The 16,884-nt window shown below is 31.6% G+C and overlaps 1 long non-coding RNA gene across 1 annotated transcript; it reads left to right on the top strand.

Annotated features, from left to right (window-relative positions):
* On the top strand, positions 1 to 1,225 carry LOC144573401 (uncharacterized). The gene is made up of 2 exons (XR_013517952.1): positions 1 to 241; positions 789 to 1,225. It is a non-coding gene; the product is annotated as an uncharacterized LOC144573401 (long non-coding RNA).
* Positions 1,226 to 16,884: the final 15,659 nt, after the last annotated feature.

Here is a 16,884-nt window from a genome sequence, read left to right as displayed (position 1 = left end):
TTCTTTAATAAGAGCATCATTAAAAGCATCTTCTTCTGCGATTATGTCTCTAAATCTAATAACACAAAACTAGCCCCATTTTTCCCCCCTTTTTTTCGCCTCTCTCTCTCTCTCTCTCTCTCCAACTGCCACAGTAGAGGTTTTTGTTCCTGGTACAATCTTGATTGTTTTCGTGGATTGCGGTTCTTGTCAAATTGCACGTCTCTATTTGCCATTCCACAAGAGATTCTTTACGCAAAAGGTATGCTGAAGATTGTAAATCTCATCTTTCCAATTCTTTCTTCACCTGTTCTCTTATCTCTGTTTTTTTTTTTTTTTTTCATTTCCTCATTCTTTATTCTTTTCGTGGAATTCGCATCCTCTGAGATATCTCATATTTTGCGTGACTTTTTGGAAAATCTCAACCGTTCCAATATGTTATGCACGAATCTCAAAGCTCTAATATTTCTGGCCCCATGCGTCACCCCCGAATGGGCACCGGACACGTCAGTCACGCAAAATATGAGATATCTCAGAGGATACGCACTCCTTTTCGTGAGGGGCAGGGGGGTCGAGAACTAATCTTATTTTTAATTCTTTTTACAAGAAATTTTCTATTTGAATGAAGCAACAAAACAAAAATTGAGAATGAGAGATATTCAGAGTTTTTAGCAGTTATGTTATTTGAGTTTACACAATTTACAGTTAAAATTTCATCTCTACAATATTTATCATATCTATTTTAATTTCACTACAATTCAGTTTTCTCAAAATTATTATCTATGCAATCATAATTTTTTTTTATTAAGTAATAATAGTTCAAAAATGGCGCATTCGAAGAGGCGGCGGTCGCAGGAGCAGAAAGGAAATGCTGATAGCCCACATGAGGATCCTTTTATGACATGTTGTTGTTGCTTCATGTTTTCACATGCAATTCGAGGTATCGGTCGGTGTCTCTTTGTCGCTTGTTATCCGGCGTTGCACTGTTGTGGCCTTGATGAGCACCGCCACCGCCACCGCCACTCGGAGGATCACCACCGACATTTTCAATGACAAAAGAATTCAACAAAGGATCTTATGGAGAAGCTTAGAAGGAGAGATTTTCAAATTAATTAATGTGTCTTATTTTTTTATTTTTTTTAGATTAAATTGTATGAATTGCAGGCGCTTTGCTGTTGTATTTTAGAGAGTTTTGTCTAATTATTATATGTATCAAGTACTAATAATCAAAATTTGATTCTTAATCAAATATTCAATTTAAAAATGCTGAAAAAAGAGAAATATTTATAAAAAATATAAAATTATAGAGCCGTGGATAGAGTGAAAAAAGAGCGGATAGTATCCGAACAGTATTCAAAAAATTAAACACAAATATTCATATTTAAATATCCGTGTAAATACGTATAAATATACAAATATGGTTTTAAGTTTTAATTATATATATGTGAATGGTGGATATATATCATATAATTTAATATATGTTATGAAAAAATTTATCTTATTCATCACTATAATTAGATAAATATTATAAAAATTAATATTTTCTAATAATATCTATATACTTTTAATAAATATCCGATTAATATTCAATTTGTATCCAATCCGCAATCGTATCCATATCTTATTAATATTCATTTTGTATTCAATCTGTTTCGATATCCGTATCTGTATCCGTATCCAGTTAATATTCAACTCGTATTAAAAAAAAAAAAAACAGATACAAAATCCGTTTTCACCCCTCCCGTGAGTTAATAATACATCTATATAAATTAACTTGATAATAAATTTTGTTGGAAGGCCCATTCAAAAGTTTGAGTCTAATCACAAAATAAAAATAGAGAAGTTATGAAAACGACAGAATCTGTGACTATGTAGAATTCTATAAAAAAAATTCTATAAATTATTTAGTGGAAATGTGGGATGGCAAAAAAGAAAAAGAGTTAAATTATTCGTCCGAAACGACAAAACCAAAAAAGAAAACAGTAACAATAATTATTTTTTTTAGGTTATCTTATTATTATTATTATTATTTTTTTATCATCCCGGTATGACAGGGATGAATTCGGCTGCTGTCGTTTTCTATTACTAAAAATCGCTCGTGGACCTTTTTATGTGACATCGATCGATTATAATGCCTTATAAGTTATGACTTGGTTGATCGAATGATTATAATTCTTTGTTTTTGGCATTATGATAGTTAGGCCACATGATTTGAGGCAAGCCCCATATCCCCGTAATTTTTAAAAGTGCTATTTTCTCAAAAATGATAAATCAAAATATCACGATTCTGTGAAATTTCAAAAAATAGCATGATCGCATCCTCTAGGTGCGGCCACCTTTTTTCGGACCGCATCTAGACGATGCAACCACCTTTTTTTTTTTTGAAATTTCACAGAATTGTGATCTTTTAGTTTATCATTTTTGAAAAAATAGTATTTTTAAAAATTTCGGCCCATATCCTGCTCCAAAAAGAAGTGGATGGCGGTCCGTCTGATATGTATCAAGATTTGTAATGAACAACATTTCAAATAATTTATTTTTAATGAACAGCATTTCAAATAAAAAATATAGCAAGTTTGGAAAGGCTAATTCAATATATTTTTGACAGTCAGTATGTGATTGTATGCATAACCCAAATCGAAGAATTATGATTTCAAATCTCAATTTTTTAGATTGAAGGTTGATTCGACTACTCAATTAGATTAAAATATCAAAATTCAGTAAGAAACTAATTTTACAATTTTTTATTTTCTGTTTTTCTATTTTTTATTAGACACCAAAAAAAATATTAAATGGTTTACAATTTCAAGATCAATTGTTTTCTCCCTATTGAAAAATATAGTATTTTTTAATATTAAAACATACATTTGATTTCTATAAATTTTCAACATATTAGATTGAATGATTTGAATTGTCCATTTGAATCTTAAAAATCAAAATTAAGTGTCATAATACATGCCGATAGATGTATGACATTGTAGACTTGCTCAATTTTAATATGTATGGATTATATAATTACTTCATCTACTGGATATGTTTGGATGAAGTAAGAATAGCTAGAATAGGGAATTATTCAAAAATAGAGGCTATTCGGAATAGCAATATGCATCCAAACAACATTTTTGCTATTCGGAATAGTTAGAATAGCTGATATTCTCTATTCCTTGTAATAAATGTTGGAATAACTACTATTCAAAAGTGTGAAGAGAGAGAGAGAAAAAAATACTTCATTCTCGGATTTCCGCCAACACAATCCCGAAATGACAAAATTGACATCAATTCTGTTATCTTCACGTCGTAACAATTTATTTGAGACCCCACTTCAATATCTTTTCTCTTAATTAGCACATTATTAATGCTATTCTTTATCGGTTACAGCTATTCACTATTCCAAATTTACAATTTAAACAACATTTTACTAATCTGAATAACACCATTTTCATACTCGTATGAAAATCACTATTTTTTTTTTCATATTCTCATCTACTATTATAAAATTTTACTATTCTAGTTATTCTAGCTCCCATTCAAACATATCCCTAATGCATTGCATAACACATCATCAAATAACTATAAAGAAAACATATCTTTTAACTATTTCAAAATCCATCCTTTGTCATATCATAATTGCATTTAAAGCGGCTGGAATCCATCCACTTTTGATGGTTCTGCTCATTTTGATTATTGCTCTCACTAATTCAACCCCAGAATATGTTATTGGAAACATTTTATTTTAAATTTATGTCTCTTCTTGTCGGATGGCCTAAATTATAAAAAAAAAAATATGAAAGTTTAAAACTAAAATTATAAAAATATGAGAAAAATATATATATAAATGAGGCAATGGGGATCTGAGGGCACATAGAATAATTTTATATCTTCAGCGGGGGGTAAGCATGAAAAAAAAATTGCAATATAAATTATGTAGTGGAAATATGCGGCACATTAAATGAATGATTCAAATAATTTGTGATTAGATAATTGGTAGTGAATTAGGTGGTGGAGGCACATGCAAGGTAGGTTTGCTATCGGTTTAAAATAAGGGTTGTTGATTTGTCATCTTTTGGTCTTTTAGGAATTCTTTTTTGAAATGAATGACAGTGGCTGCCATGTTTTATTTGAATAAAAGTTTGTTACATCACACCTAGTACAGAAGTAACTCAATCTTTGGATTTTAAATCGGAACCGTCCGATATGAATCCATCGATCGAGATTGTTTCGGAATTCGAATTCATGTTTCAGAATATGTGCGCTCCACTTCGAATAGATTATCTATGGTCTCGATTCAAAACTCAAAGATTGAATTACTATAGGAATCCGGATCCTACTTGGGAGAGCATCTCCTTTTGCAATAACTTATTCATAATCTAATCAAAGAAACGCCTCATGAATAATTCTTTCAGCCAGTAGCTGCGGCTGCATCTTACTGCCTCTGTCTTTTAGGAATTTTGGATTGTGAAAGTTACATTTAATTTATTATCTTTGATTGTCCACTTATAATATATAATATAGGTACACATATATTATTCCCGTATGAAAATTTGAATTAATTAAAACATCATTTGCCCATGTGTGTATCCATTAAATTCTCATGTGTCATTTGTGATGTTTAACACGCTAATCAAAGTTTCTCTCGTACAGATTTGTGGCAACCGCCAACTGATGACTTGTACTTGGTCAATTTTGCTGCCTAATGTTGTTGATGAGATGAGCTTGTTCCAGGGTTTTGGTCTATTTATTTTCTGGAAAGTACTCGATTTTTAAAACATTAATTTAATTTTTGTAATGGTTAGTGGTACTAATGCTTCTTGACAGAAGTACTTGAATATTATCTCCGCCAATTTAATTTGCAGTATTGAATTGGAGGTTTTCTAAAAACTAAAAAAATTATTGTAATATACTGATATTGAGATTTTCGGAGGGTTTTCAAATCAATATGTGGTTTTTCAAGAATAGAGCCGCATATTGAATTGGCAGCCCGGATATTTTTGAAATATCCCAATTTCAGAGGTGTTTTTTTTTTAAATGGTATTAATAAAAATTTCGGTTACTATGCTTTTGCTTAGTATCATCATCATGCTTAATAAATTAGTGAATTTTCGAGAGGCAAGAGGCAAGAACATCTGACCCGGAAGAGGTGAATTAATATCACCCGGTGGAAAAGAATGGTATGTGAAAGTGACAACTCAGATGTTGAGTTATGATTCTCTGAAATAATTTCTTTAAGGTCTTGCGTGTGGCTGGATTAGAATTTAAGTTTAGTAACAGCTTATATTTTAAGAATTTATGTTCAGATTTACATGTAGTGGTATATAATTTTAAGAGTTTCCTTTTATTATAATTCAGTTTGGCCAATTGGTTTTATGGGAGCCCACTTAGTCATTCACTAATATACTCTGACTCTGTTATTGAGAGCTGTGATAGATAAATTGGATGCCAAAATATGGATTTGGGGGCTGTATCCAACTCGCCGAATCTCTGTGATAGGCTGATAGCGTCAAATATTTTTTTAAAGAAAGGAAAGGAATAATAATAAAAAAAAACAATAGTGGAGCCGGCGAGTTGCTACCCTAAAATGAAATATAAATAGGCTTTGGTAGGTTGGGAGAAAGATCTCTTTTAATTATTTTAGTATCCGCGTTAGAGTATTCACACTTAGAGAAATAATGTATTATAGTCTTTACTAATTTTATAGTTTCAACTATTATTATTCTAAAATTCTAACAACATCATTTCTCTATGGTCCCCCACTAATTATATAGTTTTCCTTTTACAATCCCGGCACTCGTTCTCGCGTCAATCTTTCTCTAACAAAAATAGTTGACTTCATAGGAATAAATACTTCAATACATATATATAGATACTTTAAGTACTTAGATTAGATATTAATACTTTCAATATCATATGTAAAAAATACTTAGATATGTATATATTCGTAGTTATAGATATCTAGAAGTAAGATATTAACATTTTAAAAAAATATTAATATGTTGATGCGTGACTTGTTATGATTATCCCTTATCGAGTTTTCCAATAATCCCCGTGTCAGCCTTCCTCTAACAAAAATAGTTGACCTCATACGTATAATTGCTTCAGTGTATAAGTATAAATACTTTCAATAATTAGATATTAATACTTTCAGTCTTATATGTAAAAAATACTTGCAAGTATAGGTATAAATAATTGTGTGATGACGAGTCTGAAAGTACGTCATCATGGATCTCATTTGAAAGAAAAAATTGCATAAATATTAATAATATGGAAAATAATTAAAATTGTAGAGATTTTTCAGTCCCTGTAGGAAACTATCTTTCTGCATTTAATTTTCGGTAGTCCCCCCACTATTATCTTTGCGCTACAGTACCCGCACAATAAATAATTGTTCGTCTCATAGCTATAAATACTTTTGTATATAGGTATAAATACTTCCATGCATAGATATTAATACTATAGAAAAAAAATTGAATTGTGAAATTTTTGCAATCCCCACAAAAAGTTATTTTTTCACATTTAATTTTTAGTGGCCCCCCTGTGAGTACAGTGTGGGTACTGTTACCAGCTTCCAAATTAAATATAGTTAATATATATATATATATATATATATATATATATAGAGTTAGGCTGGGGTGCTATGGATAGCATAGTGGCCTCTATGCTACGGCTCAATATTCGAGTTTTCAAAATCCAAACGGTCGATCCGAACCGTTCATCTTATTCTCCATATTAATATCTGCTTGGAGACCAAATTTTATAATTTTCTGAAATTTTTTTACTATTCTTTTAGATAGGTAGAAAATCAAATATCTGAAAGGTGCAGAACTTTTTAGATCAAGTGATTTTCTACCTATCTAAAAGAATAGTAAAAAATTTCCAAAAAATGTAAAATTTGGTCTCCAAATACATATTAATATGGAGAACAAGATGAACGGTTCAGATCAACCGTTAGGATTTTGAAAACTCAAATATTGAGCCGTAGCACCGTAGTCTTACTCATATATATATAATGGGGGTGTTTTAATTCGCACTCATATCTCTAATTTCAAAGTTCAAAATTGCCGATCCAAACCGTTAGATGTTTAATCTATATTAAAATGTGCTTGGAGACCAAATTTTACATTTTTTGAATTTTTTGAATATTTATTAATATGGTTTGAAAATCTCTATTTTTTAATGGTGCATAATTTTAATAAAAATAACAATTTTCAAACCATCTTAATAAATGTAAAAAAATTCCAAAAAATGTAAAATTTGGTCTCCAAGCACATTTTAATATAGATTAAACATCTAACGGTTTGGATCGGCTATTTAGACTTCAAAACTAGAGATATGAGCGCGAATTAAAACACCCCATTAATTCACGAAGTAGCGTAGCCTTACTCTCTCTCTATATATATATAAATAGCGACATCATTAGTAGGCATACAGAAATTCATTTCATATCTAATTTTTTTAGTTTGAATTATGTTATATTAGTATTCTAAATAGTACTATAGTATTTTAAGACTTTAAATACTAAATCATGGAATGAAAATGTGTTGATTCAATTACTGTAGCACATAGCGTGTAGTATAAATAGCGCATGCTATATTACATAGTATTTTATTTATTACACAATTAATTATCAATTTTTGAATTAATTCATTAATGTTGTCATTAACTTCAAAATTATTGTGGGTAGTTATTTTTAGACTCAGGGGTATTATTTGCACGAGTGAGGCTAGCGTGTGCAAGGTTTACCAGGATGGTTTGGTGAGCATAATTTCAAAATTTATTGGATTGGCTTCAATTTTCAAACAACATATTCAAATCATAGAACCGATTACTTCACAAATGATGTGTGTACATGAATTTTATTTATTTATTTAGTACAAAGTTGGATGGTCATGAACAAATAATGAAAAATAAATACACTAAAATAACTTTAAATATCTATTTTTTAACCGCTTTAGTCTTGACTAAAAGTTAGGAATATGGTCTAATAAAAACAAACCAAAATTGAAAATTTCCACCTAACACAACTGTTCATCTCTATTTGAAAAACACGTAACATCCAATAGTATTGCAAAAGGAGTTAAATTCAAATTTAGTTTAGTTATAGCATTTGCCAAGTTTGAACCACCTCCTAACGCAATGAAACCATCCTTAACAATACTACACAATCTCACACAATATAAGCACATGTAATTCAAATTATTCTTCAAATTCCTCTGAATTTAATTATTCAAACAAGATCTACATCTCACAAACTCAAAATCGACAATATGAATAAGTTGGCATTTGCAATTGTAATACTATTGAGTTTGAGCCTCATCATAAGTCATCATAGCAAGGTCTCTGCTATGAGCTTGTGTAAGGTGGGTGACGATGGCCGTGCTTGTTTGCCAGCTGTTAGGGGGTCGAATCCACGGCCACCAACCGCTAAATGTTGTAATGCTATCAGAGGTGCAGACATAAAGTGCTTATGTTCGTACATTTCATCTTCCTTTGTTCGCATATTTTTTGGAATTAATACTAAAGAAGCGAAAAAGCTGCCGAGCAAGTGCGGCATTGTCGGACATACATGCTAAGGCTTTAAGCAATATTGGTTAACGTTGTCTATTTTTTATGTATGTATGTATGTATGTATGTATGTATGTATGTATTATAAAGTTTCTAATTTAATTTTTGGTATGTTTTATGTATGTCTGTGTTGTTTGTATAATACGTAATATTTTTAAAAATTCCAGTTTCTTCTTTTCAATAAGAATATCACCTTTTGTTGGTTTAAATTCACATGTTGATTTTTTCAAATATGATCCTAAATGTAAACAATTATTTAATTTTTAAACTGTGAATATATCTTCCTTTTAATGTCCTCAACATGCAATTTTCCAGAGATATTTATTTGATTTGGTTTATATTTTTAATTTGGAAACCGAATAACGAAATATGAATAAATAAACAGGTCCGGTTTGATTGAAATCATATCATTTATAAGAAGGGATGTAAATTTATATTGTGTGTAGTGATTAGTCAAATCGTAATTTAGATCACGTGTCATACTGTGATCAAATTATAAATATTTCACGTGTTGTACTACACCGTCATTTAAATTGCAAGAAATATGAAGTAGAAGCACTATATATCGTTCTCCCTTTTCATTTGAAAGGTTTTCAAGTTTCTTTGTTTTGTTCTTTCGGATGCATTACATATAGTCTACCATCATGATGACACACTAAATTCAATAAAAGAAAGATTATGTTTTGTATTATATATCCTGAATCTTGCTCTTTACAAAATTTTGGCTTTCAAGAATAATGTTGCATTATCTTTTAGGGAAAATTGGTTATTTGCCACTCCAAAACCTTCAAATTTGAAAAATGTCATCCTGAAATTTGAAATTGTTATAATGCCAGTCTAAACTTTATTAATTTTTAATTTTATCACTCCAAATAATTAATGACTAATATACCCTCCCTTCTTCTCCTGTTTCTTCTTCTTTATATTCTCCTTCCATAGCCATGGTCATGTCGAAAATGGAAAAAAGAAGCTCTCAAATTATAAAGCCAAAAATTTAATTATCCGCATTGGATGGAGATTATAATTTGTGTAAGTACAGTTTTTTTTTTTTTTTTTTTTTTTTTGATATCTAGATAGAGACTATCCAGTGTACAAAAGAAGATTTGTGTAAGTACAGTTTCAGAAGTATTACTATTGCTATCTATATACCACTAATTGATTAGGTCCTCTCTTAGAAAATTCATTCATTGAGGGTTAACTTGGCATAGTATGGCATAAATAGTTCTGATTTGGCCAGAAGTTGAATAAATAAGTAAAGAGAGAAGATCAAATAGTCCAGGTTGGAGAATATCGGTATTGGGTGACAGACTATTGAAATCTGATTTATGCAGGGTGAAACATTGAGTCACTCATAGAAAAGAATGTACAATCATCAATTGCTTTTTTGTCAGTCTATTATACTAAATATCACATGATTTTCCGTGACACCGGCAGCTCCTTGATTATGAAGAAATTTTAATTGCTTCTTCTTTCATTCTGATTCTTGGTTGACACGTTTATGTACAGCAACAGACCTAATGCTCTGGAGTTGAGTTTTTGGAAGAAACAAATGCCGGTAGAATGTGTTAAACATCACCTAACAACTGCCACATTTTATTTGGATGACTATCTATCGGAGGATTGTTTATTTCAAAAATTATTATTTTCCTTCAAGTCGTAATTTGCATATAATTAAATTTTCGACTTTATAATTTTAGAGCTTCTTTTTTCCATTTTCGACATAGCCATGGTCATGGGAGGAGAATATAAAGAAGAAGAGGAGGTAGGAGAAGAAGAAGAGAAGAATAAGAGAAGAAGATGGAAGAATATTTTAGTCATTAATTATTTGGAGTGGCAAAATTAAAAATTAATGAAGTTTAGAGTGGCATCATTACAATTTCAAATTTCAGGATGTCATTTTTCAAATTTGAAAGTTTTGGAATGACAAATAACCAATTTTCCCTATCTTTTATGAAGTAATTTGATCAGTAAAAATGATATTTAAATTGGAGCTGGATTGCTCATGAAATTGTAATGTTGCATAATTGAACACAGAGATGACATGGCATTGAACCATTACTGCACCAAAAAGGGAAAGACACCAATCAATGACTCTTTGGCAAATTGTGCATGAGAGGGTGTTATATTCTTGTGATGTGCATGATAAAAGTGGCAAATTTATATGAACACAAAGTTATATAATTTGTAATTTAAGTTCTTCAAAAATCTCTTTGTTCTTGCATTCTTGATAGTTGATTCTCAATTGTTATAAATATGATTCTTGTGATATTGGATTCATATAACTGAAAGCATTTAAAATTTTTGGACCATTATATCCGATTTAATAAAATATCAGAGGAAATCAATTATTAATTACATTTTTTAATTTCAAATTAATTATTATTACTAATGTCAAACTATGGTGCTTTACAATATATATCTGTTGTACTCTAATGATAATGTTCAAATCTTGATGGATAAAATCTTGGTGAAAAGAATATTTAAATGTGATTTTCTAAAAGATAGGGACCTATCTGCAAAATTATAGGCTCTGACAGCCTATGTTCATGTTAAAATAATGTTTCTTGTAACTTGGAGTTTTAATTTTGATCTTTTCCTTTGATACAGTGGCATTGAACCCTTGAAATCTATAATAAATCTAAAACTAGAATCTGTGTTATGACCAAAGCACCTTTTACCAATTCCTGGTATCATACCAAACGTGAACTCAGCAGCCACTAGTGGTACATGCACCACTGATACAAGCAAAGCCTTCAAAAAGGGCTGATTTGACCCCTGCTGACAAAACAGTAAATCTGGACTAAAATAGAACTCAAATGCAAATCTAAAATTACAGTCAAATAGAGGACTCAAAAATATACAAGTTCAAGACAAGTTTTACATTTTTATGATTTTATTTCGATTTTTGATGAATTTTTAAAGTTGGACATTTGAATCTGAAAAATGCTGAAAAACAGCATATATAACCTGTGCTGTCCGCACTGCCTTTTTGATGATTTTACAGGGACCCAAGTGCAAAATAAAATTACAAATAGATAGATTATTCCAAGCTGATCAAAATGTATATCTCATTAGCATCATTTGGGTTTATATTCAGCTCTAAATAAAATGTTTAAGTTAATCCAAACTAAATATAAAAATTTTGCAACTCATGGACTATAATGCCCTCCCTGTTTGAATCAAATATTTTAAAAATATAAATAAAATTCTAAAAATTGTAAAGTCAGTCATAGATGTTCTTGACACCTTATACCAAACACCCATAACCAAAATTGATATGATGTCTCATGAAATTCTGAATTTAAAACATATATTTCAGCAAAATTCCAAATTATGCTTTATTAGTGATCATGTATAACCGACTCTTCAAGACCAAATTAAATGTTCCTATATGCCTCCAGAGGGTAATGCAACTTCTTTGAAGCATGTAATTGCAAACCAAGCTCACTGTATTACACGTCGGTACCAACTCAGTATCGAACCAAGGCTATGAAACTCGAATCACGCCTAATGTTTGATCAAATCCCAAATCGATTCTCCTCTGAGATTTCATACTTCCAAATAATACCAAATAACGATTCAATTGAAGAAAAATGCGAAGACGTTGAAGGAAATCAAACTGAACTCCATCGGTACCGACGATGTCAAGCTCAACCAAGAACCATCTTCTCCGGTGACCGAATTTCGCCGACAAGTGGCTCAACATGTTTCCGAGACCAAGGCGATGAAAACTGCAGCGACTCGAGGACTGTCATGGCCGGAGTACCACCGAAGATATGAGCCTTAATCGGGACTGGACGTGTCCCGTGCGAATCAAGTTCATCAGAACCCGCACGGATATTGACGCGATAAGATACGCCTAATGAAGGCGCCAAATGAGATTTAAGTTAAAAACACGGATCTTGACGCATATGTCTCATCTAAGGGTCCGAAATAATCTCATGAATTAATGGCCTCCTGTATCATGGGCCCCACTTGCCGGGTTTAATAAAAATCCTGTTTAACCGAATCTCAAAGGCCCAAAAGCTCGATCCCACGTCTGCACTGTTATTAATAACATGATTATCCAAATCTCAAAGCCCATAAGTGATCTCAGGGCCCATATTCACTCTCAGTTTAAATAAAATTTAATTAATAAAATTCTTTTATAAACAAGTCCCTAGAGTATAAAAATCTTTACAAATAAGTCATTTTGGTTCATGACTTCTTCATTCTAAGTCCAAATCGACTCAAACCAATTTCAAATTACTCCAAATAAAATTCTCTATCATTCTCGCTGAAATCTAGATGTGTCCAAGCCTCAGGCATGACATAAAATGACCAAAATATCCTTCTTTGCATAAACATCATGATTTCTCAAGTAAACGACACATACTATGAACATAGATGCATATACATGACCAAAAATAAACGAGAACCAACCATACGACCAAAATATGACAATACATGAGCCCTTTTTAGCCTCATTACTCAGTTCACAACCAATATACACAAATCCTGGAATGAACGAGATATTCAGCTTGACTCGAAAGGTCATTCTGATATAATTAACGGTGGGGGGCTTGCGCCCGTCGGGAGTTAAACGTCCCGACAATCAAATAATAAAACCCCGATGGACTGATCATGAACGTAGGTCCGTCGTAAGGGTGAACCAGAAGGAATGCAGAAAGAAAATATCCAGTGAATGTTTCCCCTGAGTTCGGTGACATGCTCACGTTCGTTTTGAAGAACCAGAGCACTGAACCCACGCGAGAGCATTTCCACTCACACATAATCCGCACCGTTAGCTAACCTGACGCCGTGCAACTTTCTGCGCCCTACAATATATATTTAGTGTGTTTTGATTCAGCAGGCGTAGGATCAGTGTCTACGTGTATAAAAATAAACCAAATCAATTAAAGCACCATATAACTCCCTAATTATTATTATTATTATTATTAATGTTATAAAATCATTATAATTATTTATTGCATTACTATTTTTATTAATTAAATTATTTTGTATTTTGTTTTTATATTACTATCATTATTTCAAAATATAATTTAATTTCAATTATAATTTGCATGTTTTGATTTTCACCGTTAAAACACATCATCTGTAAAAAAAAAAAAAAATCATTCCATTTTTCTCAACTCTTTGATCTTGTTTTTTTTTATTTGTTTGTCAACTCTTTGATCTTGTTTTTTTTTATTTGTTTGTCAGTTGCAAATCATATTTGAAAAAAATCAACATGTGAATTTAAACCAATAAAAGGTGATATTCTTATTGAAAAGAGGAAACTTGAATTTTTAAAAATATTGCGTATTATACAAACAATACAAACATACATAAAACACCGTTTTTTTTAAAAATACCCACTCAAAAAAATATTTTATTAAAAATAACCAGGTTTCAGCAAAATTTTTAAAAATATCCAAACCGCGGATTTTTTCCGCGCTCCGGAATTTTTATTCCGGGCCGCGGAAAAAATTCGCGCCCCGAAAAAAAAAAATTAATTTTTTTTTTCCGAGCGCGGATATTTTCCGCGGGCCGGATTTTTTTTTTTTAGAGTTTGGAGTTAGGAAAATAATGTTTTTTTGGGAATTTTTTGTCCAACTTTGCACCCCTGATTAACATATCAAAACACCTTCAAAAAGCATGAAAATTTACCGACATGCATTCTTAACTTCATAGAATAAGACTGTGAAGTTTCATACAAAATCTCAAAACAGATCGTGAGATATCGGCTCTCAAAAATTGCCCGAACTGCTGAAGGAGTGCTTCTGAGCCCAACTTTGCACCTCTGGTTAACATATCAAAGCACCTTCAAAATATATGAAAATTTACCGACTTGCATTTTTGACTTCATAGAACAAGACTGTGAAGTTTCATATAAAATATCAAAAGAGATCGTGAGATATCGGCTCTCAAAAATTGTCTGAACTGCTGAAGGAGTGCTTTTTAGCCCAAATTTGCACCTCTGGTTAACATATCAAACCACCTTCAAAAATCATAAAAATTTACCAACATGTATTCTTGATTTCATAGAACAATATTGTGAAGTTTCATACAAAATCTCAAAACAAACTGTGAGATATCGGCTCTCAAAAATTGTCTGAATTGCTTCATGATTGAAGGTGTTTTGATATGTTAATCAGAGATGCAAATTTGGGTTCAGAAGCACTCATTCAGAGAGAGTTCAGTTTTGTTATGTTTGAGTTTTGATTTGTTATGTTCAGTTTTATTATCTTCTTAGTATATGTTTTTTTTATGTTTTAGTTTTCAGTTTTGTTATGTTTTATTATCTCATGGTCTATTTTGAGATTTTGTATGAAACTTCACAGTCTTGTTCTATGAAATCAAGAATACATGTCGGTATATTTTCATGATTTTTGAAGGTGCTTTGATATCTTAACCAGAGGTGCAAAGTTAGGCTCAGAAGCACTCCTTCAGCAGTTCGGGCAATTTTTGAGAGCCGATATCTCACGATCTGTTTTGATATTTTCTATGAAACTTCACAGTCTTGTTCTATGAAGTCAAAAATGCAAGTCGGTAAATTTTCATATATTTTGAAGGTGCTTTGATATATTAACCAGAGGTGCAAAGTTGGGCTCAGAAGCACTCCTTCAGCAGTTCGGGCAATTTTTGAGAGCCGATATCTCACGATCTGTTTTGAGATTTTGTATGAAACTTCACAGTCTTATTCTATGAAGTCAAGAATGCATGGCGGTAAATTTTCATGCTTTTTAAAGGTGTTTTGGTATGTTAATCAGGGGTGAAAAGTTGGACAAAAAATTTCCAAAAAAACATTATTTTCCTAACTCCAAACTCTAAAAAAAAAAAAAAAAAAAATCCGGCCCGCGGAAAATATCCGCGCTCGGAAAAAAAATTAATTTAATTTTTTTTTTTCGGGGCGCGAATTTTTTCCGCGGCTCGAAATAAAAATTCCGGAGCGCGGAAAAAATCCGCGGTTTGGGTATTTTTAAAAATTTTGCTGAAACCTGGTTATTTTTAATAAAATATTTTTTTTAGTGGGTATTTTAAAAAAAATCGGCATAAAACATATCAAAAATAAAATAAAAAACTTTATACATACATACATACATACATACATACATACATAAAAAATAGGCAACGTTAACCAATGTTGCTGAAGGCCTTAGCATGTCGGTCCGGCAATGCCGCACTTGTTTGGCAACTTCTTTGCTTCCTTAGTATTAATTCTAAATAATATGCGAACAAAGGAAGATAAAATGTACGAACATAAGCACTTCATGTCTGCACCTCTAATAGCATTACAACATTTAGCGGTTGGTGGTGGTGGATTCGACTCCTTAACGGCTGGCAAACATGCACGGCCATCGACGCCCACCTTAGACAAGCTCATAGCAGACACCTTGCTATGATGACTTGTGATGAGGCTCAAACTCAATAGTACTACAATTGCAAATGTCAACTTATTGATATTGTGGATTTTTTGTTTGTGAGATGTAGATCTTGTTTGATTAATAAATTATGAGGAATTTTACGAATAATTTGAATTGCATGCGCTTATATTGAAAAATATATTACACAAAAAAATTCATTCATAGTACTATACAAACAAATTAAGCAGACACTATGCACTTAATAGATCCTCATCTCTTACATAACAAAAGTAAAATCATAAACCTTATACATACATACATACATACATACATAAAACATAGGCAACCAAGGCTGCTTAATGCCTTAGCATGTTGGTCCGGGAATGCCGCACTTGCCCGGCAACTTCTTTGCTTCCTTAGTATTAATTCCAAATAAAAAGCAAACAAAGGAAGATGAAATGTACGAACATAAGCACTTCATGTCTGCACCTCTAATAGCATTACAACATTTAGCGGTTGGTGGTGGTGGATTCGACCCCTTAACGGCTGGCAAACAAGCACGACCATTGTCGCCCACCTTACATAAACTCATAGCAGAGACATTGCTATGATGACTTACGATGAGGCTCAAACTCAACAGTACCACAATTGCAAATGCCAACTTATTCATATTGTGGATTTTGAGTTTGTGAGATGTAGATCTTGTTTGATTAATAAATTATGAGGAATTTGAATTGCATGTGCTTATATTGTGTGAGATTGTGCAGTATTGTTATGGGTGGTTTCATTGCGTTAGGAGGTGGTTCAAACTTGACAAATGCTATAACCAAACTAAATTTGAATCTAACTCTTTTTGCAATATTATTGGATGTTATTTGTTTTCCAAATAAAGATGAACAGTTGTGTTAGGTAAAAATATTCAAATTTGGTTTTGTTTTTATTAGACCATATACCCAACTTTTAGTCAAAATTAAAGCAGTTAAAAATACATATATATAAG

The sequence above is a fragment of the Carex rostrata genome, chromosome 21 (genome assembly GCF_964058835.1).
Source record: "Carex rostrata chromosome 21, lpCarRost1.2, whole genome shotgun sequence".
In the NCBI taxonomy this organism is placed as follows: Eukaryota; Viridiplantae; Streptophyta; class Magnoliopsida; order Poales; family Cyperaceae; genus Carex; species Carex rostrata.
This window is presented reverse-complemented; position numbering and strand designations above follow the sequence as displayed.